Source organism: Phyllobates terribilis, unplaced genomic scaffold (genome assembly GCF_046119375.1).
Source record: "Phyllobates terribilis strain yellow unplaced genomic scaffold, ASM4611937v1 Scaffold_7__3_contigs__length_470593459, whole genome shotgun sequence".
NCBI lineage: Eukaryota > Metazoa > Chordata > Amphibia > Anura > Dendrobatidae > Phyllobates > Phyllobates terribilis.
In genome coordinates this window covers 268,812,709-268,839,984 of record NW_027362767.1, presented here as the reverse complement: position 1 = coordinate 268,839,984, position 27,276 = coordinate 268,812,709, and positions in this window count along the sequence as shown.

Sequence of the window (27,276 nt, the reverse complement as noted above, 5' to 3'; positions counted from 1 at the left end):
TTACCTAGACCCACTCCTGTATCTTGTCTGTCCTGTCTGAACACGCTCCTTGCCTGTTCGTCCCGCCTCTCTGGGGGCCGTATTCCCAGACCCGCTCCTGTATTCCGCTGCAGTGTCGGTCTCCTCCGTACACTCAGTTCCAGTCTGAACTCTCTCCTATCTTTTACCTGTTTTTTCTCTATGTCCGCTCCTTTCCTTTTTCTGCAGAGTCTGAACTCGTACCTAACTCCTGCTTGTTGTCTCTGTACTCCCGTTTGTGAGTTTGTGGTCCACTCGCTACTTCTCTGCAAGTACCCTGTGGGTATCTGGCTCTGCCTTTCCCTTCCTGTCTCTTCCGTGTGAACAGAGCCCTGTCCCCCCTGCTCTGCCTTGCTCACCGCTCCGGCGGTTCTAGCCTGCTCTGCCTTGCTCACTGCTCCGGCAGCCTTGCTCCGCTCTGACCCTTTTGCTCGCTGCTCCGGCAGCCTTGCTCCGCTCTCACCCTTTTTCTCACTGCTCCGGCAGCCTTGCTCCGCTCTGACCCTTTTGCTCACTGCTCCGGCAGCCTTGCTCCGCTCTGACCCTTTTGCTCACTGCTCCGACAGTCTCGCTCCGCTCTTATCCTTTTGCTCACTGCTCCGGCAGTCTTGCTCTGCTCTTGCTCACCGCTCCAGGCGGTCTTGTCCTGCTCTGCTCTTTCTCACCGCTCCAGGCGGTCTCGTCCTGCTCTGCTCTTGCTCACCGCTCCGGGCGGTCTCGTCCTGCTCTGCTCTTGCTCACCGCTCTGGGCGGTCTCATCCTGCTCTGCTCTTGCTCACCGCTCCGGGCGGTCTCGTCCTGCTCTGCTCTTGCTCACCGCTCCGGGCGGTCTCGTCCTGCTCTGCTCTTGCTCACCGCTCCGGGCGGTCTCGTCCTGCTCTGCTCTTGCTCACCGCTCCGGGCGGTCTCGTCCTGCTCTGCTCTTGCTCACCGCTCCAGGCGGTCTCGTCATGCTCTGCTCTTGCTCACCGCTCCGGGCGGTCTCGTCCTGCTCTGCTCTTGCTCACCGCTCCGGGCGGTCTCGTCCTGCTCTGCTCTTGCTCACCGCTCCGGGCGGTCTCATCCTGCTCTGCTCTTGCTCACCGCTCCGGGCGGTCTCGTCCTGCTCTGCTCTTGCTCACCGCTCCGGACGGTCTCGTCCTGCTCTGCTCTTGCTCACCGCTCCGGGCGGTCTCGTCCTGCTCTGCTCTTGCTCACCGCTCCGGGCGGTCTCGTCCTGCTCTGGTCTTGCTCACCGCTCCGGGCGGTCTCGTCCTGCCCTGCTCTCGCTCACCTCTCTGGGCGGCCTCAGTCTGCTGTGTTTGTCCGCCACATCTGTGGTTCTGTTCCAGAGTCCCAGTGTGTACTGGGTCCTATCCCGCCTGTGTTCCTACCTGCTAGTGCCTTCCTGTCTGCACTCTAGCCGTGCTTGCCTGTACCCCCCTGCCTGCATACCCGCCTGCCTGCATACCAGTTGTGCCAGCCTAACCAGTCTGTTCCTGTATTCCCCTGTGTGGGTCAACAGCCGTGTCCGGGTTTTTGTCCTGGAGTAGCACCTGGTCCCTCTGCTCGGTTCCTCTTTGGTGCACTGGCGTCGTATGCCGTCGTGCGACCCTGGTCGGATCGGGTGAATACCTAGTTACGCCCCTCCAGGCATTCACTCTCCGGCACGGTCCAGTGGAATCACACGCACACGCCGCTCAGCCCGGGCGTGTGCATTACAGGTGGTATTATAGTAGTTATATTCTTGTACATAGGGGCAGTATTATAGTTGCCATATTCTTGAACATAAGGGGTAGTATTATAGTACTTATATTCTTGTACATAGGGATTGTATTATATTATTTATATTCTTGTACATATGGGCAGTATTATAGTAGTTATATTCTTGTACATAGGGACATTATTATAGTAGTTATATTCTTGTACATAGGGGCAGTATTATAGTAGTTATATTATTGTACATAGGAGGCAGTATTATAGTAGTTATATTCTTGTACATAGGGAGCAGTATTATAGTAGTTATATTCTTTTACATAGGGGCAGTATTATAGTAGTTATATTATTGTACATAGGAGGCAGTGTTATAGTAGTTATATTCTTGTACATAGGGAGCGGTATTATAGTAGTTATATTCTTGTACATAGGGGCAGCATTATAGTAGTTATATTCTTGTACATAGGAGCAGTATTATAGTAGTTATATTATTGTACATAGGAGGCAGTGTTATAGTAGTTATATTCTTGTACATAGGGAGCGGTATTATAGTAGTTACATTCTTTTACATAGGGGGCAGTATTATAGTAGTTATATTCTTGCACATAGGGACAGTATTATAGCAGTTATATTCTTGTACATAGGGGCAGTATTATAGTAGTTTTATTCGTGTACATAGGGGCAGTATTATAGCAGTTATATTCGTGTACATAGGAGGCAGTGTTATAGTAGTTATATTCCTCTACATAGGGGGCAGTATTATAGCAGTTATATTCTTGTACATAGGGGCAGTGTTATAGTAGCTATATTTTTGTACATAGGGGCAGTATTATAGTAATAATTTTCTTGGACATAGGGGTAGTATTATAGTTGCCATATTCTTGAACATAGGGGTAGTATTATAGTACTTATATTCTTGTACATAAGGATAGTATTATATTATTTATATTCTTGTACATATGGGCAGTATTATTGTAGTTATATTCTTGTACATAGGGGCAGTATTATAGTAGTTATATTCTTTTACATAGGGGTGGTATTATAGTAGTTATATTCTTGTACATAGGGGCAGTATTATATTAGTTATATTCTTGTACATAGGAGGCAGTGTTATAGTAGTTATATTCTTGTACATAGGGAGCGATATTATAGTAGTTATATTCTTGTACATAGGGGCAATATTATAGTAGTTATATTTTTGTACACAGGAGCAGTATTATAGTAGTTATATTCTTGTACCTAGGAGCAGTGTTATAGTAGTTATATTCTTGTACATAGGGAGCGGTATTATAGTAGTTATATTCTTGTACATAGGGGGCAGTATTATAGTAGTTATATTCTTGTACATAGGGGCAGTATTATAGTAGTTATATTCTTGTACATAGGGGGCAGTATTATAGTAGTTTTATTCGTGTACATAGGGGCAGTATTATAGTAGTTATATTCGTGTACATAGGAGGCAGTGTTATAGTAGTTATATTCCTGTACATAGGGGGCAGTATTATAGTAGTTATATTCTTGTACATAGAGGCAGTATTATAGCAGTTATATTCTTGTACATAGGGGCAGTATTATAGTAGTTATATTCTTGTACATAGGGGCAGTATTATAGTAGTAATATTCTTGTACATAGGGGTGGTATTATAGTAGTTATATTCTTGTACATAGGGGCAGTATTATAGTTGCCATATTCTTGAACATAGGGGGTAGTATTATAGTACTTATATTCTTGTACATAGGGATTGTATTGTATTATTTATATTCTTGTACATATGGGCAGTATTATAGTAGTTATATTCTTGTACATAGGGACATTATTATAGTAGTTATATTCTTGTACATAGGGGCAGTGTTATAGTAGTTATATTATTGTACATAGGAGGCATTATTATAGTAGTTATATTCTTGTACATAGGGAGCAGTATTATAGTAGTTATATTCTTGTACATAGGGGCAGTATTATAGTAGTTATATTATTGTACATAGGAGGCAGTGTTATAGTAGTTATATTCTTGTACATAGGGAGTGGTATTATAGTAGTTATATTCTTGTACATAGGGGCAGTATTATAGTAGTTATATTATTGTACATAGGGGCAGTATCATAGTAGTTATATTATTGTACATAGGAGGCAGTGTTATAGTAGTTATATTCTTGTACATAGGGAGCGGTATTATAGTAGTTATATTCTTTTACATAGGGGGCAGTATTATAGTAGTTATATTCTTGTACATAGGGGCAGTATTATAGTAGTTATATTCTTGTACATAGGGGGCAGTATTATAGTAGTTTTATTCGTGTACATAGGGGCAGTATTATAGCAGTTATATTCGTGTACATAGGAGGCAGTGTTATAGTAGTTATATTCCTCTACATAGGGGGCAGTATTATAGCAGTTATATTCTTGTACATAGGGGCCGTATTATAGTAGCTATATTCTTGTACATAGGGGCAGTATTATAGTAGTAATATTCTTGTACATAGAGGCAGTATTATAGTAGTTATATTCTTCTACATAGGGTGGTATTATAGTACTTATATTCTTGTACATAGGGGCAGTATTATAGTTGCCATATTCTTGAACATAGGAGTAGTATTATAGTACTTATATTCTTGTACATAAGGATAGTATTATATTATTTATATTCTTGTACATATGGGCAGTATTATAGTAGTTATATTCTTGTACATAGGGGCAGTATTATAGTAGTTATATTCTTGTACATAGGGGTGGTATTATAGTAGTTATATTCTTGTACATAGGGGCAGTATTATAGTTGCCATATTCTTGAACATAGGGGTAGTATTATAGTACTTATATTCTTGTACATAGGGATAGTATTATATTATTTATATTCTTGTACATATGGGCAGTATTATAGTAGTTATATTCTTGTACATAGGGAAAGTATTATAGTAGTTATATTCTTGTACATAGGGGTGGTATTATAGTAGTCATATTCTTGTACATAGGGGTAGTATTATAGTTGCCATATTCTTGAACATAGGGGTAGTATTATAGTACTTATATTCTTGTACATAGGGATAGTATTATATTATTTATATTCTTGTACATATGGGCAGTATTATAGTAGTTATATTCTTGTACATAGGGATAGTATTATATTATTTATATTCTTGTACATATGGGCAGTATTATAGCAGTTATATTCTTGTACATAGGGAATGTATTATATTATTTATAGTCTTGTACATATGGGCAGTATTATAGTAGTTTTATTCTTGTACATAGGGGCAGTATTATAGTAGTTATATTCTTGTACATAGGGGGCAGTATTATAGTAGCTATATTCCTCTACATAGGAGGCAGTGTTATAGTAGTTATATTCCTCTACATAGGGGGCAGTATTATAGTAGTTATATTCTTGTACATAGGGGCAGTATTATAGTAGTAATATTCTTGTACATAGGGGCAGTATTATAGTAGTTATATTCTTGTACATATGGGTGGTATTATAGTAGTTATATTCTTGTACATAGGGGCAGTATTATAGCAGTTATATTCTTGTACATAGGGGCAGTATTATAGTAGTTATATTCTTGTACATAGGGGCAGTATTATAGTAGTTATATTCTTGTACATAGGGGCAGTATTATAGTAGTTATATTCTTCTACATAGGGGTGGTATTATAGTACTTATATTCTTGTACATAGGGGCAGTATTATAGTTGCCATATTCTTGAACATAGGGGTAGTATTATAGTACTTATATTCTTGTACATAAGGATAGTATTATATTATTTATATTCTTGTATATATGGGCAGTATTATAGTAGTTATATTTTTGTACATAGGAGCAGTATTATAGTAGTTATATTCTTGTACATAGGGGTGGTATTATAGTAGTTATATTCTTGTACATAGGGGCAGTATTATAGTTGCCATATTGTTGAACATAGGGGTAGTATTATAGTACTTATATTCTTGTACATAGGGATAGTATTATATTATTTATATTCTTGTACATATGGGCAGTATTATAGTAGTTATATTCTTGTACATAGGGACAGTATTATAGTAGTTATATTCTTGTACATAGGGGCAGTATTATAGTAGTTATATTATTGTACATAGAGGTCAGTATTATAGTAGCTATATTCTTTTACATAGAGGGCAGTATTATATTAGTTATATTCTCGTACATAGGAGCAGTATTATAGTAGTTATGTTCTTGTACATAGGGGGCAATATTATAGTAGTTATATTCTTGTACATAAGGGGCAGTATTATAGTAGTTATATTCGTGTACATAGGAGGCAGTGTAATAGTAGTTATATTCCTGTACATAGGGGGCAGTATTATAGTAGTTATATTCTGGTACGTAAAGGCAGTATTATAGTAGTTCTATTCTTGTACATAGCAACAAAGGTTGCAACGTACATTAGTCCAAACTCTCTCCAAATCACCGGAAAAATTTTCCTCCTCCGGCACCACTGACCCCAATTTGGAAAACGAACCAAAAGACGGATGTCTCCCAGTACAACAAAAAAAAGGAGAACACCCAGCAGAGGAGGATGTATGATTGTTAAGAGCAAATTCTGCAAGAGGCAGAAACTCAGACCACACCTCTTGATTGTCCGCCACAAAACAACGCAAAACTGTTCAACATCCTGGTTCTTTCTTTCAGTCTGTCCATTAGACTCAGGATGATAACCAGACGAAAATGACAAATGGACTCTCAACCTGTCACAAAAAGCACGCCAAAAGCGAGCCACAAACTGAAGTCCTCTATCAGAAACAATATCCGTGGTAACGCCATGGAGCTTGACAATCTCCTTAACAAACGCCTTAGCGAGTGTCTTGGCGCCGGGCAACTTAATGAATGGAACCAAATGACACATCTTACTAAAACGATCCACGACCACCCAGATGACAGTAAAACCCTCGGACACGGGCAGATCAGTAATAAAATCCATAGTGAGATGCGTCCAAGGCGCACTAGGAACCTCCAGAGGGCAAAGCAACCCCGCAGCAGGAGTATGTGAAGCCTTTGACCTAGCACACACAGTACACTGACGCACCCACTTGATGACTTCCTTCTGCCATCCAGGCCACCAAAAACTGCGACTGATAAGTCTCTTAGTCTCCGAAATTCCTGGATGACCTGCCAACCGAGACTCATGACACTCCACAAACAAATCTCTCCTAAAGGTTCTAGGCACGAACAACCTCCCATGGGGAGTGTTAGATGGAGCATCATCTTGAGCTTTCAGAATCCCATTCTCCAAAACGGAGTCCAATGCCGCCACCACAACTTCTTTCTGTAAAATGCTCTCCTCCTCCTCGGCACCGACCGTAGGAGAGAAGCTGCGAGATAAAGCATCGGCTTTAACATTCTTAGTACCAGGGATATAGGTAACAGAAAAATGAAACCGAGAAAAAAAAGTGCCACCTAGCTTGACGGGCATTCAAGCGCTTGGCAGCATCCAGATAGATCAAATTCTTATGATCTGTGAAAACCTGAATAGGAAATCTAGCGCCTTCCAAAAAATGACGCCAATGTTCAAATGCGAGTTTAATAGCCAGCAACTCCCGATTTCCAACATCATAATTCAGTTCGGTTTCCGAAAATTTTTTTGGAAAGAAGGCACAAGGATGTACTCCACCTGTGTTCTCCTGAGACAAAACTGCTCCGACCCCCACCGATGAAGCATTGACCTCGGCCAAAAAAGGCTTGGTCTCATGAGGCTGCATAAGGATAGGGGCAGAACTGAACCTCTCTTTGAGATACTTAAACGCTTCAATGGCCTCAGTAGTCCATTGGACCGTATTCGCACCTTTCCTGGTGAGATCGGTTAGAGGTTTAACAATTACAGAAAAATTCTTAATGAATTTCCTGTAATAATTGGCAAAACCCTAAAATCTCTGTATAGATTTCAAACCAATAGGCCTAGGCCATTCCTGCACAGCCTGAACGTTCGCAGGGTCCATCTCAAAGCCCTCGCTGGAGATAATGTAGCCCAAAAAACTAATTTTCTGCTCAGCAAACTCACATTTCTCCAGCTTAGCAAAGAGTGAATTATCACTCAATAACTGCAAAACTTCACGTACACTTTGCCAATGGAACTCTAGATCTGGTGAATAAATCAAAATGTCATCCAAATACACAACCACATTCTTACCAATCAAAGGTCTCAGGATGTCATTAACAAGGTTCTGAAAAAATGCAGGTGCATTGGTAAGACCAAAAGGCATCACCAGATTCTCAAAATGACCTACAGGAGTGTTAAAAGCAGTTTTCCATTCATCACCCTCCTTCACTCGTAACAAATTGTATGCCCCCCGGAGATCAATTTTAGAGAACCACTTGGCCCCCACTAACTTGTTCAACAAGTCAGGAATTAACGGCAATAGGTAGGAATTGCGTACGGTATCCAGACATGGACGTAAACCCCTGTCCTTTTTTTAACAAAGAAAAATCCAACTGCCACAGGCGACTTAGAAGGTCTAATGTGACCATCAGCCAGGCTAGTCTGTATGTATTCCTCCAAGGCCTTTCTTTCAGGGATAGTCAGATTAAACAAGCGACTCTTGGGAAGAGTAGCACCCGGAACAAACTCAATGGCGCAATCATAATCCCTATGAAGAGGTAAAATTTGCGACTCCTCCTCCGAAAAAAACCCTCCAAAAATCTTGAATAGGTACAGGTAATTCCCTTCTCCCACAGCCGCAATGTGACCATTGCAACATTTATCATAGCACTTCGGACTCCAAGACTTAATCACATTAGTAGTCCAGTCCAGTGAAGGATTGTGCAGTTTTAACCAAGGCAAACCTAGAACGACCGGAGAGGGTAAATTATCTAAAACAACCAAGTCCAAAATTTCTTGGTGAACTCCATTGATAGTGAGGGGAAATGCAGCAACCTTGTGAGTAATACATTTCAAGGGAGTGTTATCAATTGCAATCACAGGAATAGGTGATGACAAAGGTTTGGATCTCAATTTAAGTTTTTCCAAAAACCCTTTATCAATCACATTAAGTGTTTAACCACAATCCACAAATACCTGAAATTCAATCAAATTTTCCTGCAAAGTATTACTCCCTGAAAGAAATGCTCCTGCAGAGCATAAACAAGCTATACGGGCGTACCTGACCTTTTTTTTTCCTTTACTTAACCGAAGCTCACAATACTTAATCAAATGGTCAGCTTTACCACAATAAAGACACAATCCCTCGGCGATCCTCCGGTCTCTTTCCTGAGAGGAGAGCGACTTCGCCCCAACCTCCATCGGTTCTCCGCCGTCTGAGCAGATTTTCTGGGGACTAGGACCTGGCATTACAGGAGTCTTTACCTCATTCTGCCTAAATTTCAGCCTCCTGTCCACACGAACAGCTAATTGCATGGCATCCTGCAAAGTCTCAGGTGCGGGGAATGCAATTAGCAAATCCTTAACCCTTTCACTCAGACCAGCAGGAAATAGACATTTCAGAGCAGGATCATTCCATTTGACTTCTGAAGCCCATCTTCTAAAGTGTGTGCAATAATTTTCAACATCACCTGACCCCTGATTCAAATGCCTGAGTTCTGCCTCAGCAGATGAGATTCGATCAGGATCGTCATATAATAGACCCATAGCAGAAAAAGATTCTTCTACAGACCTTAAGCATGGATCATTAGGTTGGAGAGAAAAGGCCCACCCCTGTGGTTCTTTGCGCAAAAGTGACATAATAAAACCAATGCGCTGTGATTCATTCCCAGAGGACCTTGGTCTCAAACGAAAATATAACAAACAAGCATTTTTAAAGGAAAAAAAAATCTTGCTGTTTACCATAAAAAACATCAGGCAGTCCTACCTTGGTTTCCACAAAATGCGCTCCAGAACAGCTACTCAAGTGTTGCTGGAGCTTGGCCACCTCCAGAGACAATCCCTGCAAGCATTGAGCCAAATCCTGAACGGAAACCATACTGATCCCCGAATTTCTTTCCTTTTAGTTTTTTTTTGGCTGGACTTACTGTTATGATCTGCAAAATGTACTAAGGAAAGATAGGGGAAGTCTGTCCCTACAGTAAGACTAAGCCGAATCCCTACGATGTAGCGGGCTGCCTGTTCCTAGCGAACAGACCCGCCTTAGTCCTCGGCTAGTCTGAACGAAGACCTATAGCATAAGGGGAGGGGTCCCTAAAAGAACTAAGGACTGGAACAAAAATTGGACACCTCCTAAACAGAGAAGTTGTTACAGAACACAAAAAGACAAACAGACAAAAAGGTACTAGAGGTCCCAGAAGGACCAAGCGAACTGACAGAGATAGGCACCGAAGCACTTGGCTAGCAAAACAGTCAAATAACACTGAAGTTCAGCACAGCCAGAAGGGCGGAGCTGGAATATAAAGGCAGGTGGTCACGTGACCGCAAAACACAAGATGGAAAAAACAAACAGGAGGGTTCTAACAATTATAGTATTCTTGTACATAGGGGCAGTATTATAGTAGTTATATTCTCGTACATAGGGGCAGTGTTATAGTTGTTATATTCTTGTACATATGAGCAGTATTATAGTAGTTATATTCTTGTACATAGGGGATAGTATTATAGTAGTTATATTCTTGTACATAGGGGCAGTATTATAGTTGCTATATTCTTGTACATAGGGGGCAGTATTATAGTTGCTATATTCTTGTACATAGGGGGCAGTATTATAGTACTTATATTCTTGTACATAGGGACAGTATTATAGTTGCTATATTCTTGTACATAGGGGCAGTATTATAGTACTTATATTCTTGTACATAGGGACAGTATTATATTATATTCTTGTACATAGGGGCAGTATTATAATAGTTATATTATTGTACATAGGGGCAGTGTTATAGTAGTTTTATTCTTGTACATAGGGGCAGTATTATGGTAGTTATATTCTTGTACATAGAGGTCAGTATTATAGTAGTTATATTCTTGTACATAGAGGTCAGTATTTTAATACTTATATTCTTTTACATAGAGGTCAGTATTATAGCAGTTTTATTCTTGTACATAGGGGCAGTATTATAGTAGTTATATTCTTGTACATAGAGGTCAGTATTATAGTAGTTATATTCTTGTACATAGGGGCAGTATTATAGTAGTTATATTCTTGTACATAGGAGCAGTATTATAGTTGCTATATTCTTGTACATAGGAGCAGTATTATAGTAGTTATATTCTTGTACATAGAGGGCAGTATTATAGTAGTTATATTCTTGTACATAGCAGCAGTATTATAGTAGTTATATCCTTGTACATAGGGGCAGTATTATAGCAGTTATAAGTTATATTCTTGTACATAAGAGCTGTATTACGGTGCAGGGGTACAGCAGTTTCATCTTACATCTCTGTTACTCATATACTGATGTTTTAGATTCCATGTAGATAATGGTCGGGGTCGGATTTTTATCCAGGATCCCAGATTCATATGTATAGAACAGACCTTTGAAACAAAATGTCATGTCCTCCAGAGTTGAGGGTTGGTTTGTGACTCCTTCTTGGCTGTTTCTTTTTCAGGTCAGTAAGAATTATCAGTTTAGATCTATATGACAGAAAAAGAAAGGGAAAAATCAGCTCACCCACCTAGAAGATCAACAGCACGGAGCCAGGAGTGCTACCAGACGAACAATGAGGAACCAGGAAGATCCAGCTGAACAAATCTTCTAAAATCCATACTTTATTGGATTAAGATTAATTGCAATGATTAAGAACTTATAGTTCGAAACGCGTTTGCTGTTCCTCTCCAAGGTGGACTTTTAATATTTTTTGCATGACCCAATAAAGTATGGATTTTAGAAGATTTGTTCAGCTGGATCTTCCTGGTTCCTCATAGATCTATATGAATCTGCTCATTTTCCCACAATTTACTGCATACTCCGCACCCTGATATACAGTATATAACACAGAGGAGGGATCTAGATGCAATTAGGAATTTTGGTCTTAGTCACAAATATCTGGTTTTATCTATGATAAAAATATTCAGATTCATTCTACAGTGCTCAAAAAAATAAAGGGAACACTCAAATAACACATCCTAGATCTGAATGAATGAAATATTCTCATTGAATACTTTGTTCTGTACAAAGTTGAATGTGCTGACAACAAAATCACACAAAAATCATCAATGGAAATCAAATGTATTAACCAATGGAGGCCTGGATTTGGAGTCACCCCCAAAATTAAAGTGGAAAAACACACTACAGGCTGATCCAACTTTGATGTAATGTCCTTAAAACAAGTCAAAATGAGGCTCAGTATTGTGTGTGGCCTCCACGTGCCTGTATGACCTCCCTACAATGCCTGGGCATGCTCCTGATGAGGTTGCCGATGGTCTCCTGTGGGATCTCCTCCCAGACCTGGACTAAAGCATCCGCCAACTCCTGGACAGTCTGTGGTGCAGCGTGACGTTGGTGGATGGAGCGAGACATGATGTCCCAGATGTGCTAAATCGGATTCAGGTCTGGGGAACGGGCGGGCCGGTCCATAGCTTCAATGCCTTCATCTTGCAGGAACTGCTGACACACTCCAGCCACATGAGGTCTGGCATTGTCCTGCATTAGGAGGAACCCAGGGCTAACCGCACCAGCATATGGTCTCACAAGGGGTCTGAGGATCTCATCTTAGTACCTAATGGCAGTCAGGCTACCTCTGGCGAGCACATGGAGGGCTGTGCGGCCCTCCAAAGAAATGCCACCCCACACCATTACTGACCCACTGCCAAACCGGTCATGATGAAGGATGTTGCAGGCAGCAGATCGCTCTCCACGGCGTCTCCAGACTCTGTCACGTCTGTCACATGTGCTCAGTGTGAACCTGCTTTCATCTGTGAAGAGCACAGGGCGCCAGTGGCGACTTTGCCAATCCTGGTGTTCTGTGGCGAATGCCAACAGTCCTGCACGGTGTTGGGTTGTGAGCACAACCCCCATCTGTGGACGTCGGGCCCTCATACCACCCTTATGGAGTTGGTTTCTAACCGTTTGTGCAGACACATGCACATTTGTGACCTGCTGGAGGTCATTTTGCAGGACTCTGGCAGTGCTCCTCCTGTTCCTCCTTGCACAAAGGCGGAGGTTGCGGTCCGGCTGCTGGGTTGTTGCCCTCCTACGGCCCCCTCCGTGTCTCCTGGTGTACTGGCCTGTCTCCTGGTAGTGCCTCCAGCCTCTGGACACTACACTGACAGACACAGCAAACCTTCTTGCCACAGCTCGCATTGATGTGCCATCCTGGATGAGCTGCACTACCTGAGCAACTTCTGTGGTTTGTAGAGTCCGCCTTATGCTACCACGAGTGTGAAAGCACAACCAACATTCAAAAGTGACCAAAACATCAGCCAGAAAGCATTGGTACTGAGATGTGGTCAGTGGTCCCCACCTGCAAAACCACTCCTTTATTGAGGGTGTCTTGATAATTGCCAATAATTTCCATCTATTGTCTATTCCATTTGCACAACAGCATGTGAAATTGATTGTCAATCAGTGTTGTTTCCTAAAAGGACAGTTTGATTTCACAGAAGTTTGATTTACTTGGAGTTATATTCTGTTGTTTAAGTGTTCCCTTTATTTTTTTGAGCAGTGTATAAAGTAAAGGTAACGTATTTACCGTCCTGTATTCTTACACCACATCATTCCCAGGATCCAATGGAGCAGACACGGGACCAGCATCACACAGGGGGGACTGTGACAAATAGAGGCTGAGTCATCAAAAATTTTACAACAGAAAAGAGACATAAAAGCCTTCAAAATTAGAAAAATGTATGCGCTGAGAGAAGTTAAGTGAAAATGATGCAACTTTTGACACCAGATTGAATTTTCTCTGCCGGAATGAGCGAAGCTGCGATGTGACAGGGGCGAGGCCACACACCCATGAAATGTGCCTGTGTTTTCTATCTCAGATGTGCTAGATTAGTGCCTGATATGGAGGTGCTCGCCCCTTAGAAAAGGCACCCCGTCATCAATTTGGCGCCTTTTACTCCAGCAAGACCAGGGCGTATCGCAATCGTGCGCTGAGCTCGTCTTGATGAATCGGCCCCATACTGTCTATGGCATTCATTTAATGGATTTCTATGAAACTTAGGGAGTTGTTCTTTGCAATACTTTCTGGGAGAACATGAAAATACATTCATAGCTCACATGTATGTAAGCAGGATGGCCTGGAGGCCCGTGATTTGTGCCCCAAAAATCCGCAGCATGTCCATTAATTTTGGGGAAGCGCTGCGTTTTCGCTGCCATTGACTTGCATTAGAACGCGCCAATTCCGCAAGACTGCATTTGTACTTGCGTTATTGGCGCGTTCTAATGTGCGGATGGTACCCGGGTGTGGAGAAGATGAGACTCTCCTCCACACCCAGGTACCATAAAAAGCTGTAAAAACAAGAATAAAATAAAAAATAAAGATTATATTCACCTTCCGACGGCCCCCGGTCTCCTTCCCTCTGCTTGCGTGAAAGACTGAAGGACCTTCGGTGACGTCACAGTCATGTGACCGCAGGCCCTTCAGCGCAGTGTCTCGCGATATCCCGACAGCCAGGAATGAGCCAGGAATGAACGCGGCAGCACACGCCGGGCCATCGGAGGGTAAGTATAGCTTTATTTTTTTATTTCTAAACATTCACACTATATAAATCCATGCCGGTTGCATGGATTTATATAGTGTAACCAAGTTGTCAAGCACTTTCCAGGTGATGCTAAAATCGCCTGGAAAGCGCTTGTCAATCCGCATGCGGAAACGCATGTGAATCCGCATGTGAATCCGCATGTATTACGCAGGAAAAACACATGTGCAATCCGCATGCGTTTTTTCTGCCAGGGAGATGCAGAAATGATGCAGAAATTTTCTGCTTCATTTCTGCATCGTGGGCACATAGCCTTACACAGCTCCCCTCACGGGTGGGCAGCCCAGGTGGATGCTGGGAGCACAACCAGCTCCACCGAAGCTTCAGCGTGGGGAGACCACTCATCCCTGACTCTCCCTGTGGCAGTGGCGTAACTAGAGTCTGATGGTCCCTGGTGCAAGATTTGGACCGGGTGCCCCCATCCTAAATAAATTATATAAACTCAGTTAAGGTCAGTGTTCATGATTCCACTATAAGAAAGAGACTGGAAAAAAAATGGCATGCATGTCAGAGTTCCAAGACGAAAACCACTGCTGAGTAAAAAGAACATAAAGGCTCTTCTCAGTTTTGCCAGAAAACATCTTGATGATAGGCAAGACTTTTGAGAGAATACTCTGTGGACTCACGAGACAAAAGTTGAACTTTTTGGAAGGTGTATGTCCCATTACATCTGTGTAGAAGTAACACAGCGTTTCAGAAAAGGAACATCATACCAACAGTAAAATATGGTGGTTGTAGTGTGATGGTTGGGGGCTGTTTTGCTGCTTCAGGACCTGGAAGACTTGCTGTGGTAAATGGCACCATGAATTCTGCTGTCTACCAAAAAATCCTGAAGGAGACTGTCCGGCCATCTGTTCGTGACCTAAAGCTGAAGCGCACTCGGGCTATGCAACAGGACAAAAATCCAAAACATATAAAAAAGCGCAGCAGCACTCTGTAAGGGCCAAGATACACAAAAACAATGAAAACATTGAATCTAAACTGTATTATTACTCAGTAAGCTGTACTTAAAAAAAACATAAGAGTGCTGCTGCGCTTTCTTTATATATATTATGCAGTTTCTGCAGCTGGCACCTGTTCACACCTAGGAGGTGCTGGGCAGGTTTCTTACTTTAAATGATCCAAAACACGCCAGCAAGTCCACCTCTGAATGGTTTAAGAAAAACAAAATTAAGACTTTGGAGTGGCCTAGTCAAAGTCCTGACCTTAATCCGATTGAGATGCTGTGGCATGACCTTAAAAGGGCGATTCATGCCAGTTAACCCTCCAATGTGGCAGAATTACAACAATTTTGCAAAGATGAGTGGTCCAAAATTCCTCCAGAGCGTTGTAAAAGACTCATTGCCAGTAATCACAAATGCGTGATTGCAGTTGTTGCTGCTAAGGGTGGGACAACTAGTTATTAGGTTTAGGGGGAAAATCACTTTTTCACACAAGGCCCTGTAGGTTTGGATTTCTTTTTCCCTTAATAATAAAGACCTTAATTTAAAAACTGCATTTTGTGTTTACTTGTGTTATCTCTGTCTAATATTTAAATTTGTTTTGTGATCTGAAACATGTAAGTGTGACAAACATGCAAGAGAATAAGAAATCAGGAATGGGGCAAACACTTTTTCACATCACTGTATATATGCACCCTCCATACTGGTATATATGTACCTCATCCTGGTATATGTCCCCAGTTCGGCCACTGTTCTTTAATGTATAGAGAAAAATAAACCACTAGACTCACCAGTGGCATACATAGAAGTCATGGGGCCCCAAAGCATAAGTGTAATGCACTCCTCATAGTCCTCCATATAGTATAACACACAGCCCATAGTCCTACCTATAGTATAATGCATCCCATAGTCCTCCACGTAATATACTGCACAGCTTGTGGTCATTCGTAAAGTATAATGCACAGCCCATAGTCATCCATGCAGTATAATGCACAGCCCATAGTCATCCATGTAGTATAACGCACAGCCCATAGTCATCCATGTAGTATAATGCACAGCCCATAGTCATCCATGTTGTATAATGCACAGCCCATAGTCATCCATGTATTATAACGCACAGCCCATAGTCATCCATGTAGTATAATGCACAGCCCATAGTCATCCATGCAGTATAATGCACAGCCCATAGTCATCCATGTATTATAACGCACAGCCCATAGTCATCCATGTAGTATAATGCACAGCCCATAGTCATCCATGTAGTATAATGCACAGCCCATAGTCATCCATGTAGTATAGTGCACAGCCCATAGTCATCCATGTAGTATAACGCACAGCCCATAGTCATCCATGTAGTATAATGCACAGCCCATAGTCATCCATGTCGTATAATGCACAGCCCATAGTCATCCATGTATTATAACGCACAGCCCATAGTCATCCATGTAGTATAATGCACAGCCCATAGTCATCCATGTAGTATAATGCACAGCCCATAGTCATCCATGTAGTATAATGCACAGCCCATAGTCATCCATGTAGTATAATGCACAGCCCATAGTCATCCATGTAGTATAATGCACAGCCCATAGTCATCCATGTAGTATAATGCACAGCCCATAGTCATCCATGTATTATAACGCACAGCCCATAGTCATCCATGTAGTATAATGCACAGCCCATAGTCCATCCATGTAGTATAATGCACAGCCCATAGTCATCCATGTAGTATAATGCACAGCCCATAGTCCATCCATGTAGTATAATGCACAGCCCATAGTCCATACATGTAGTATAATGCACAGCCCATAGTCCATCCATGCAGTATAATGCACGGCCCATGGTCCATATATGTAGTATAATGCATTATACTACATGGATGACCATGATATGGTCATAGGGTTGGGGCTCCAATGTAATTGTGCCAGCAGCTGCCAGTAGGAGACTTGTATAAACCTGTATACAGTGAGTTTCCCCTAGTGGTGGCTGCAGAAAGAATCTTATCATGTATCTCTGCATACAGGGAGCTCCCCCTAGTGGAGGCTGCAGACAGAATCTTATCATGTATCTCTGTATACAGGGAGCTCCCCCTAGTGGTGGCTGCAGAAAGAATCTTATCATGTATCTCTGTATACATGGAGCTCCCCCTAGATCAGACTGCAGACAGAATCTTATCATGTATCTCTGTATACAAGGAGCTCCCCCTAGTGGTGGCTGCAGACAGAATCTTATCATGAATCTCTGTATACAGGGAGCTCCCCCTAGTGGTGGCTGCAGACAGAATCTTATCATGTATCTCTGTATACAGGGAGCTCCTCCTAGTGGTGGCTGCAGACAGAATCTTATCATGTATCTCTGTGTGCAGGGAGCTCCCCCTTGTGGAGGCTGCAGACAGAATCTTATCATGTATCTCTGTATACAGGGAGCTTCCCCTAGTGGTGGCTGCAGACAGAATCTTATCATGTATCTCTGTATACAGGGAGCTCCCCCTAGTGGTGGGCGCAGACAGAATTTTATCATGTATCTCTGTATACAGGGAGCTCCCCCTAGTGGTGGGCGCAGACAGAATTTTATCATGTATCTCTGTATACAGGGAGCTCCCCCTAGTGGTGGCTGCAGACAGAATCTTATAATGTATCTCTATATACAGGGAGCTCCCCCTAGTGGTGGCTGCAGACAGAATCTTATCATGTATCTCTGTATACAGGGAGCTCCTCCTAGTGGTGGCTGCAGACAGAATCTTATCATGTATCTCTATATACAGGGAGCTCCCCCTAGTGGTGGCTGCAGACAGAATCTTATCATGTATCTCTGTATACAGGGAGCTCCTCCTAGTGGTGGCTGCAGACAGAATCTTATCATGTATCTCTGTATACAGGGAGCCCCCCCTTGTGGAGGCTGCAGACAGAATCTTATCATGTATCTCTGTATACATGGAGCTCCCCCTAGATGAGACTGCAGACAGAATCTTATCATGTATCTCTGTATACAAGGAGCTCCCCCTAGTGGTGGCTGCAGACAGAATCTTATCATGTATCTCTGTATACAGGGAGCTCCCCCTAAGTGGTGGCTGCAGACAGAATCTTATCATGTATCTCTGTATACAGGGAGCTCCCCCTAGTGGTGGCTGCAGACAGAATCTTATCATGTATCTCTGTATACAGGGAGCTCCTCCTAGTGGTGGCTGCAGACAGAATCTTATCATGTATCTCTGTCTACAGGAAGCTCCCCCTAGATGAGACTGCAGACAGAATCTTATCATGTATCTCTGTATACAAGGAGCTCCCCCTAGTGGTGGCTGCAGACAGAATCTTATCATGTATCTCTGTATACAGGGAGCTCCCCCTAGTGGTGGCTGCAGACAGAACCTTATCATGAATTTCTGTATACAGGGAGCTCCCCCTAGTGGTGGCTGCAGATAGAATCTTATCATGTATCTCTGTGTGCAGGGAGCTCCCCCTTGTGGAGGCTGCAGACAGAATCTTATCATGTATCTCTGTATACAGGGAGCTCCCCCTAGTGGTGGCTGCAGACAGAATCTTATCATGTATCTCTGTATACAGGGAGCTCCCCCTAGTGGTGGGCGCAGACAGAATTTTATCATGTATCTCTGTATACAGGGAGCTCCCCCTAGTGGTGGGCGCAGACAGAATCTTATCATGTATCTCTGTATACAGGGAGCTCCCCCTAGTGGTGGCTGCAGACAGAATCTTATCATGTATCTCTGTATACAGGGAGCACCCCCTAGTGGTGGCTGCAGACAGAATCTTATCATGTATGTCTGTATACAGGGAGCTCCCCCTAGTGGTGGCTGAAGACAGAATCTTATCATGTATCTCTGTATACAGGGAGCTCCCCCTAGTGGTGGGCGCAGACAGAATTTTATCATGCATCTCTGTATACAGGGAGCTCCCCCTAGTGGTGGGCGCAGACAGAATTTTATCATGTATCTCTGTATACAAGGAGCTCCCCCTAGTGGTGGCTGCAGACAGAATCTTATCATGTATCTCTATATACAGGGAGCTCCCCCTAGTGGTGACTGCAGACAGAATCTTATCATGTATCTCTGAATACAGGGAGCTCCCCCTAGTGGTGGCTTCAGACAGAATCTTATCATGTATCTCTGTATACAGGGAGCTCCCCCTAGTGGTGGGTGCAGACAGAATTTTATCATGTATCTCTGTATACAGGGAGCTCCCCCTAGTGGTGGGCGCAGACAGAATCTTATCATGTATCTCTGTATACAGGGAGCTCCCCCTAGTGGTGGCTGCAGACAGAATCTTATCATGTATCTCTGTATACAGGGAGCACCCCCTAGTGGTGGCTGCAGACAGAATCTTATCATGTATGTCTGTATACAGGGAGCTCCCCCTAGTGGTGGCTGCAGACAGAATCTTATCATGTATCTCTGTATACAGGGAGCTCCCCCTAGTGGTGGGCGCAGACAGAATTTTATCATGTATCTCTGTATACAGGGAGCTCCCCCTAGTGGTGGGCGCAGACAGAATTTTATCATGTATCTCTGTATACAGGGAGCTCCCCCTAGTGGTGGGCGCAGACAGAATTTTATCATGTATCTCTGTATACAAGGAGCTCCCCCTAGTGGTGGCTGCAGACAGAATCTTATCATGTATCTCTATATACAGGGAGCTCCCCCTAGTGGTGACTGCAGACAGAATCTTATCATGTATCTCTGAATACAGGGAGCTCCCCCTAGTGGTGGCTTCAGACAGAATCTTATCATGTATCTCTATATACAGGGAGCTCCCCCTAGTGGTGGGTGCAGACAGAATTTTATCATGTATCTCTAGAGAATTTGTAGTTCTATATCAGGAAAACCGTATAATCTTATATGATTACATTAATAAGTGCAGAATGTTCTATCTTTACAGAGATTAAAATAAATTAAAATGACAATATCTGACACTTTATTACAGTTTCCTATGAGGCGGTTACATGTCGTAGCTCCCACCGATGTTGGTGACTTCCCGCAGTATTGAAATGCATTGTTGCTGTTACTGGGTTGATTTTCTAATGTTTTGCTCTGCTGCCCTCATGTGGTCAATTGCAGGAATTATAACTAGGTAAATTCTTGAATAATATTTCCTTACCTAAAGTTTTCTTTTCATATAGTTCGAAGGCAGGACAGACAGGGTTTATCTTTGAGTCTATTGGAAAGATGATAAATGACAATTAGCTTTTCAGAATAATGCCACCGGTACAGGAGGTCCCATGGTCTCCATGTTTTCTCTAGCAATGAATTATACAGGGAAGGACTGTATGTGGCATTCATGCTTCAGGGGAGGACAATGTTGGGTGACACTGACATCTTATCTTTCTGGGGGGGTTGTTTCGGTGGTGCACAAGGGCTCTGATTAGCAATACAGAGTTTAGCTTCAACTAATGGCGGTTTCCTCTCTAGGAGAGCTCATTTGCATACTTTTTATTCCCAGGGTGCACTGCCTCCTCTATGGGCCTCCTTTTGGGAGTCTGTGGTCTCCACAGCGAGAAACATTACTTCTAACAACTAACAAAAAATATCAGGAAACTAGTAGAAAACTCATCGGTAATGGACAGAGGGGACGACACCGAACTGTCTGTGAAGTGTCTAAAAGTCTGGACTGATGCAATGTGGGGCTATTTAAAGACAGCGGCGGTGTCATGTGACTGATGAAGGGGGCGTCATCCAATTGGAAATGATCAATCACCGGACCCTGGAGCCAGTCAGTGTCCTCGGCAGTCAGGTGATTGACAGGTCGTCATCTCTTCCATCCACAATTCACTGGGAAAATATACCTATAGAAAAATACAATTTATTGGATATACTTTAAAAATATCACACATGTAAAACAAAAATATTTTAAAACAGGGGAAGCAATAACCTCCAGGCCGAGTGGTCTACCCAATCAACGCACTCCAATGGGGGTAATCAAAAATTAGGGTGCAATACATAGCTTAAATGGTGGACAAAGGATTCAGTGGGGCATGAGAATTAATAATATATGCCTACCACTAAAAAGCCCTCGTATTCTAGCCCTAAACTAGAATCCCTACCTATCTGCAGAGGATGGCACCCTAAAATCGCTATTGGCGCCCAGCTCAACGCAGACTAGCCCTTATAAGCCCTAATAGGCCTTATTGTCCCTGGTACTAAAAAATCTACCATGGTTTTACCATGTGGCAGCATTACATTCTCCAGTATATCCTTGTACATGGTAGCATTCATATTTCCATCAATTCTATGCAGAGGGCCAATGGCAGATGCAGAAAAGAAGCCCCAGACCATGACATTGCCACCACCATGTTTTCACTGTAGGTGTTTGGTACCTTACATCATTACGTTTTCAAATTGGGAGATATATATAGTGCTTGCCATTACTACCAAACAGATTGGACTTGGATTCATTCGTCCACAACACCTGAGACCAATCTGTCTCTTTCCATTCCCTGTGTTCTTTGGCAAACTCAATTCGGACCTTCCGGTTCTTTGCAGAGATGAAAGGATTCTTGACTGGACCTCGTGCATTCAGCCCTACTGTTCTTAGCTGTCACACCACAGTTTGGTGACTCACTTTGACCCCTTATTCTTTGTTCATAATGTGCGAAATCTGTGCAGCACTTTTATGGACATCAGATACTGACTTTTTCTTAATAATGTGATAATAATAATAATCTTTATTTATATAGCGCCAACAACTGATCAACTCTGGAGGAAGTTTTCCATGGTCGTCCACTTCTAGGTTTGTCAGCTGTTCTATAACCTTCTTTTCCTTTCTTTAATATATGGGACACTTGCCTCTGAGAACAGTTAAACAGTTGAATTCCATAGCCACCTCTTTTTGGCTTTTGCCTGACTTCACTCTCAGAATAATAAGCTTCCTGACATCTGATGATAAATTTGTCTTTGCCATGTTTTAACCTAAAAACACACACACATAAAGAAAAAATTAGGCCAAATTTGACTACCCATGATAAAATATGTAAAAGCTTTGGCCCAGCAAATGTTGAAAACTAACACATAAAGGGATAAAACAATGTCAAACACAATTTTCATCCTTATAGCTGACAACCATTTGCTTCCGGTTTACTAAAATCACCTGAAAAAACAACCAGACAGAAGTACGGTAATCACATTAAAAAAAAAAGCAAAACTTTTGGTTGCCACTGTATAAAGAATGCTGGGTGTAAAGCGGGTGTGCTGTTATAGAGGCGCTGATGGAGGGCGTCAGCTCGATTCATCACCTCAGCAGGTCTTCCCTGATGACAGTCGTCACATTCTTCTACCCTTGTTCCTTGGATGCCACATTATGGTAGATCATTTAGTACCAGGGACAATGGGGCCTATTACGGCTTATAGGGGCTAGTCTGTGTTGAGCTGGTTGTGATTTTAGGATGCCAACCTCGACGGATAGGTAGGGATTCTGGTTTAGAGCCACAATAGGGCTTTTTAGTGGTAGGTAAATATTACTATCCATTTCATGCCCCACTGAATCCTTTATCCGCCATTTAGGCTACTGTATGTGTTGTTCTACTTTTTGCAGTGCGTTGATTGGGCAGACTATTGCGTTGCAGTGCGTTGATTGGGCAGACTATTGCGTTGCAGTGCGTTGATTGGGCAGACTATTGCGTTGCAGATCATTGATTGGGAAGACTATTGCATTGCAGAGCGTTGATTGGGCAGACTATTGCGTTGCAGTGCGTTGATTGGGCAAACTATTGCGTTGTAGAGCGTTGATTGGGCAGACTATTGCGTTGCAGAGCGTTGATTGGGCAGACTATTGCGCTGCAGTGCATTGATTGGGCAGACTATTGCGTTGCAGAGCGTTGATTGGGCAGACTATTGTGTTGCAGTGCGTTGATTGGGCAGACTATTGCGTTGCAATGCGTTGATTGGGCAGACTATTGCGTTGCAGTGCGTTGATTGGGCAGACTATTTATTATTATTATTATTATTTATTATTATAGCTCCATTTATTCCATGGCGCTTTACATGTGATAGGGATATACATAGCAAAAACATTTACATAATCTTAACAAAACGAGTCAGCGACTGGTACAGGAGAAGCGAGGACCCTGCCTGCGAGGGCTCACAGTCTACAAGGGATGGGTGAGGATGCAGTAGGTGAGGGTAGAGGAGGTCATGCAGTAATGTGGTGGAGCGGTGGTTACTGCAGGTTGTAGGCTTGTCGGAAGAGGTAGGTCTTCAGGTTTCTTTTGAAGGCTTCCATGGTAGGCGAGAGTCTGATGTGTTGGGGTACAGAGTTCCAGAGTAGGGGCGATGCACGGGAGAAGTCTTGTATGCGATTGTGGGAAGAGGAGATAAGAGGGGAGTAGAGCAGGAGATCTTGTGAGGATCGGAGGTTGCGTGCAGGTATGTACCGGGAGACTAGATCACAGATGTATGGAGGAGACAGGTTGTGGATGGCTTTGTATGCCGTGGTTAGGATTTTGAACTGGATTCTCTGGGCAATGGGGAGCCAGTGAAGGGATTGACAGAGGGGGGGAGGCCGGGGAATAGCGGGGGGACAGGTGGATTAGTCGAGCAGCAGAGTTTAGGATAGATTGGAGGGGTGCGAGAGTGTTGGAAGGGAGGCCACAGAGCAGGAGGTTGCAGTAGTCTAGGCGGGAGATGATGAGGGCATGCACTAGTGTTTTTGCAGAGTCTTTGCTGAGGAATGCACGGATCCGGGAGATATTTTTCAGTTGGAGTCGGCAGGAAGTGGAAAGGGCTTGTTATGATCTGCTACAAGCACTAAGGGAAGACAGGAGATCTGTCCCTACAATAGAACTAAACTGGATCCCTACGATGTAACGGGGGACCTGATCCTGCGATCAGACCCGCTAAAGTCCTCGGCTAGTCTGTACGAAGACCTATAGATGCAAGGGAGGGATCCCTACAAGAACTAGGGACTGGGATAAAGTTGGACACCTCCTAGCAGAAATTGTAGCAGTCAAAGACAAACACACAACAAAGAACATAGAGGTCCGAAGACCTAGCACAACTAACAGAGAACGGTAAAAGAGCACCAAGCTAGCTCAAGAGTAGTAAATACAATGAAGTCCAGCAAGGCCAGGAGGGCGGAGCCGGATTAAATAGGCAAAAATGGTCATGTGACCAGCAAACTAGAAAAAACCTAACAGGAGAGTTCTAACAGTACCCCCTCTTCTAAGAGGATCCTCCAGATGCCCTAGGCCCAGGCTTATCAGGAAACCTCCTGTGAAACGCTCTGACAAGTCTGGAAGCAGAAACATCATCCGCCCTCACCCATGAGTTATCCTCGGGTCTGAAACCCTTCCAAGCGACGAGATACTGCAAACTCCCTCTATACCGTCTAGAATTTAGGATGCGGGAAATTTCGTATTCCCCGTCCTCCACCACCGGAGGAACAGTGGCAGAGGCGTCACCAACCGACACATCAGCTTTTTTCAACAGAGAAACATGAAACACCGGATTAATCTTCCAGGAGGTAGGAACCTCCAACCTAACAGCAGATTGGTTAACTATCTGAAGCACCTTAAAGGGCCCTACAAACTTGGGACCCAATTTTTTCGAAGGAATCCTCAATCGCAGATTCTTAGAGGACAACCAAACCATGTCACCAATAGCAAACGAAACCTCTTACCGTTTCCTATCAAAGTACCTCTTAGATTTTTTGTTAGCCTCCTGAAGATTATCACGCACATCCGTCCAAACTCTCTCCAAATCACCGGAAAAACTCTCCTCCTCCGGCACAGCCGATACCAATTTGGAGAATGACCCAAAAGACGGATGTCTCCCAGTACAACAAAAAAAAGGCGAACACCCAGCAGAAGAGGATGTATGGTTGTTAAGAGCAAATTCAGCAAGTGGCAGAAACTCAGACCACCCCTCTTGATTGTCTGCCACAAAACAACGCAAGAACTGCTCAACATCCTGGTTTTTCCTTTCTGTCTGGCCATTAGATTCAGGATGATATCCGGATGAAAACGACAAATGAACTCCCAACCTGTCACAAAAGGCACGCCAAAAACGTGCCACGAACTGAGGTCCCCTATCAGAAACAATGTCAGTAGGAACGCCATGTAGTCTGACAATTTCCTTGACAAAGGCCTTAGCGAGTGTCTTAGCGCAAGGCAGTTTGATGAAGGGAACCAAGTGACACATCTTGCTAAAACGGTCCACGACCACCCAGATGACCGTGAAACCTTCAGAGGGGGGAAGGTCAGTAATAAAGTCCATAGCCAGATGTGTCCAAGTTGCACTAGGAACCTCCAGAGGGCAAAGCAACCCCGCAGCAGGAGCATGCGAAGACTTAGATCTAGCACACACAGTACATTGACGCACCCACTTAACGACTTCCTTCTGCCATCCAGGCCACCAAAAACTGCGACCCACAAGTCTCTTGGTCTCAGAAATTCCTGGATGACCTGCCAACCGAGACTCATGACACTCAACAAACAAATCTCTCCTAAAGGTCCTAGGCACAAACAACCTCCCATGGGGAGTGTTAGATGGGGCATTCTCCTGTGCTTTAAGAATCTCATCTTCCAAAACGGAGTCCAATGCAGCAATCACAACACCTTCTTGTAAAATGCTCTCCTCCTCCTCAGCACCGACCATGGGAGAAAAGCTGCGAGACAAAGCATCAGCTTTAACATTCTTGGTACCCGGGATGTAAGTAACGGAAAAATTAAACCGCAAGAAAAAAAGTGCCCACCTAGCCTGACGGGCATTCAAGCGCTTGGCAGCATCAAGATAGATCAGATTTTTATGATCAGTGAAAACCTGAATGGGAAATTCAGCACCTTCCAAGAGATGACGTCAGTGATCAAATGCGAGTTTAATAGCCAGCAATTCCCGATTACCAATATCGTAATTAAGTTCAGTCTCAGAAAATTTTTTGGAAAAAAAGGCACAGGGATGTACTCCATCCTTGCTTTCCTGAGACAACACCGCACCGACCCCCACCGAAGAAGCATCAACCTCAACCAAAAACGGCTTAGTCACATCAGGCTGCATAAGGATGGGGGCAGAGCTGAACCTCTCCTTTAGAAACACAAAAGCTTCAATGGCCTCAGAAGTCCACTGAACCGCATTAGCACCTTTCCTGGTGAGATCGGTCAGCGGTTTGACAATAGAAATTTTTTTATGAATTTTCTGTAATAATTGGCGAAACCCAAAAACCACTGTATCGATTTCAAACCAATAGGCCTAGGCCATTCCTGCACAGCTTGAACTTTAACCGGGTCCATCTCAAAGCCCTCACTGGAGATAATGTAGCCCAAAAAACTAATTCTCTGTACAGCGAACTCACATTTCTCTAGCTTAGCAAAAAGCGAATTGTCCATTAATAACTGTAAAACCTCACGTACGCTCCGCCAATGAGACTCCAGATCAGGCGAATAAATCAGAATGTCATCCAAATACACAACCACATTTTTGCCGATCAAAGGTCTAAGGATGTCATTAATAAGATTCTGAAAAAATGCTGGAGCATTGGTAAGACCAAAAGGCATAACCAGGTTCTCAAAATGACCCACAGGAGTGTTAAAAGCAGTCTTCCATTCATCAGCCTCCTTCATGCGCAACAAATTGTATGCCCCCCGGAGATCAATTTTAGAGAACCACTTGGCCCCCACTAACTGGTTAAACAAATCAGGAATCAATGGCAGTGGGTAAGGATTGCGTACAGTAATTTTATTAATCTCACGAAAGTCCAGACAAGGACGTAAACCGCCGTCCTTTTTTTTAACAAAAAAAAATCCAACAGCCACAGGAGACTTGGAAGGCCTAATGTGACCGGCGGCCAAGCTTGTCTGTATGTATTCCTGCAAAGCCTTTCTCTCAGGAATAGTAAGATTAAATAAACGACTTTTAGGAAGAGTCGCTCCAGGGACAAATTCAATGGTACAATCATAGTCTCTATGGGGAGGCAAAATTTGCGATTCTTTCTCAGAAAAAACTTTCCAAAAATCCTGAATAGGTACCGGTAATTCCCCTTTATCCACCGCAGCAATACGTCCGTTACAACACTTGTCATAACA